We start from the raw sequence: 3,129 nt of genomic DNA, 5'->3' as shown, positions 1-3,129 counted from the left end.
AAGTGGAATCAAGAAATCAAACAAGACATCCTCTCAGGAAAAATCTCTTTTGGAAAGTCCAGAAATAAAGAAGAACTGACGAGATGGAGAATGAGACCATGCAGCCTTTCCCCTTAAATAACTAATGAGAGGATAGGAGCAACCATTTTGTGAAACATATCATCAACACTGGAAGACTCATTGACATGCAAACTTCAACACCAGAAAAAAAAGCAAAGTACACCATACCTTCCACTATGACTGAAACACTAGCAGATAAAGAAATAAAATATAATTATATAAATAAATATAAGAAGATGGTCAGGGTTGCGGTCAAAAAAAGAACTAATAGTTTAAAAATATTTTAATGTCCGACGTTTCGCTCCACTTTACAGGGCTGTTCAAAGCGAAAGGTTGAACAGACCTTCAGTATACTAAAATAACTAATAACTTAAATATACTTCTGTTCAATCTTTCGCTTTGAACAGCCCTGATGAAGCCCTGCAAAGAAGGACGAAACATCGGACATTAAAATAGTTTTGAACTATTTGTTCTTTTTTTGACCGCAATCCTGACCATCTTCTTATATTTAAATTTTTACGGTCAACTATATATACATATAATTATATAAATATTATGATCTTTTTTTAACTGTGGATATTATATGAGATGGTGTGGGTGTGGTGAGTGGAGAACATAAATAACAAAACAAGATAACAACCATAATGAATAAAAACAATATAGCAAGAAAATACCAAATAGTACAGGTACATAAGTACTGTGGGAAGAAAATGTATAGTGAAGAATAACAATAGTTTACAATAAAAATAAAGTCTAATAAATAATTTAACTTACAAATGAATTAAAGTACAATTATGTTAATATTTAGTTAATTATTATTAACAAGTTAATTAATATTAAGTAAATAGTTAAAAGTTAATATAACTGTTTACTTCTTATTATATATCTTTATGATATTTAATTTATTAGTTTTATGTATATATTACATTTTATATTTTTTACCTTATTTTTTAATATTGATATATTTTTATAATTATCACTTTTATTTTAGTATACTTATTTTTTTACTTCATCCATGTACATAGAGTGCTATTTTAACTTTTAATTGAATTTTGTGAATAAACTTTTTATTATTTTTATGTATATATGTTTAAAATGTATATTATTTATTATACTGTTGATTATAATTCTATTCTATGTCTAGTAAAGAAAAAAAAAAGTCATGTTCGGATAAAAGAGAAAATTGTAAAATTGAAAATAATGGAAAGTATACAAGGTTTTTCAGGTTTAAATGGCAAAACTGAAAATATGAATTAAGGACCTCAAACCAAGAAAAAAATTTCCTCTGAAGGTATGTCCGCAAACACTTTGTTTAGGAGATATTCACACCTAAAGATTTTCATTGTTATGAATTATTTTGGTTACATGAAATAAATAAAACTTATTTATTTGTTCTAACTACTTTATTAATTAAACAAAAATATGAAATTCATATTAAATGTTGTTCAAAGTGATTTCCTTGAGCATTAAGATAGGCTCGACATCTTTCTTCAACAGCAGCAGTGGCAGAATGGCACTGGATTTGTGTTATTGTTTCACAAGATTCAATTATCCTTCTTCGTAAGGAATTAAGATCATTGACCGGTCTTGTATAAACTTTTTGTTTAATATCACCCCAAACAAAAACAATCTAGTGGTGTCAGGTCTGGAGAGTGTGCAGGCCAACCCACCGGTCCTGCACGGGCAATCCATTGATTGGGATAGTTAACATTTAGCCATTGTTGTGGATCAACGCTAATTCTAAATAATATTAATCCTTATATTCCCAATAGTTTTTATACAGTCAGGGATAAAAGGCTATATTAGTATTCTATCTAATCCATCTCCTAAACAAAGCGTTTGTGGACATACCTTCTCTTTTAACAACATTTAATATGAATCTTAATGTTTACATTTAATTAACAAAGTAGTTAGAACAAATAAATAGGTTTTATTTATTTTATATAGTGTAAATAATTCATAACAATGAAAATCTTTAGGTGTGAATATCTCATAAACTAAGCATTTGCGGATATACCTTCGGAGGAAATTTTTTTCTTATTTTGAGGTCCTTACTTCATATTTTCAGTTTGGCCACTTATCCCTGAAACATCCTGTATACATATATAAAGAATAATAAAAAGCTAGAAAAAGAAAAGTAAAGAAAAAAGAACAAAAACAATAAAAAAAAAAATTCATGTATCACTAGCATAAAATTCAAATTTTTGTACTATGACTATTATAAATATGTTTTACTAGTCTTAAATATGTTGTGTTAAGACAACCCAGTGTAATTGGGCAGCATATCATTTTTAATAAAGCATTCTTTTCTCTCCTGCACTATACACTTTCTTCCTATACTATATACTATTTTTATTTTTTAATTCAAAATGGTTATCTTGTCTTGTGCTTAGCATAGATGAAGACGAGAAATTCTGCCTAGAACGCTGGCACTAATACAATAAGATTCACTTGTTTATGTTCTTCACTGACCACACCCCCAACCATCTTCTCATAAGCTAAGAAAATTGTTTATTTAATTTAATCATTGTTCATATTTAATGTATTATTATAAAGTATTATAAAGTATTATAAAGTAAAGAAAAAAGAACAAAAACAATAAAAAAAAAATTCATGTATCACTAGCATAAAATTCAAATTTGTATACTATGACTATTTATAAATATGTTTTACTAGTCTTAAGTAAAATTGTTTATTTAATTTAATCATTGTTCATATTTAATGTATTATTATAAAGTAAAGAAAAAAGAACAAAAACAATAAAAAAAAAAAAAAATTCATGTATCACTAGCATAAAATTCAAATTTGTATACTATGACTATTTATAAATATGTTTTACTAGTCTTAAGTATGCTGTGTTAAGACAACCCAGAGTAATTGGGCAGCATATCATTTTTAATAAAGCATTCTTTTCTCTCCTGCACTATACACTTTCTTCCAATAATATATACTATTTTTATTTTTTACTTCAAAATGATTTTCTTCCATCCTCTCATAAGCTAAGAAAATTGTTTATTTAATTTAATCATTGTTCATATTTAATGTATTATTATAAAGTATTATAAAGTA

Source organism: Halyomorpha halys, unplaced genomic scaffold (genome assembly GCF_000696795.3).
Source record: "Halyomorpha halys isolate HHAL.00 unplaced genomic scaffold, Hhal_1.1 Scaffold446.1, whole genome shotgun sequence".
In the NCBI taxonomy this organism is placed as follows: Eukaryota; Metazoa; Arthropoda; class Insecta; order Hemiptera; family Pentatomidae; genus Halyomorpha; species Halyomorpha halys.
This window is presented reverse-complemented; position numbering follows the sequence as displayed.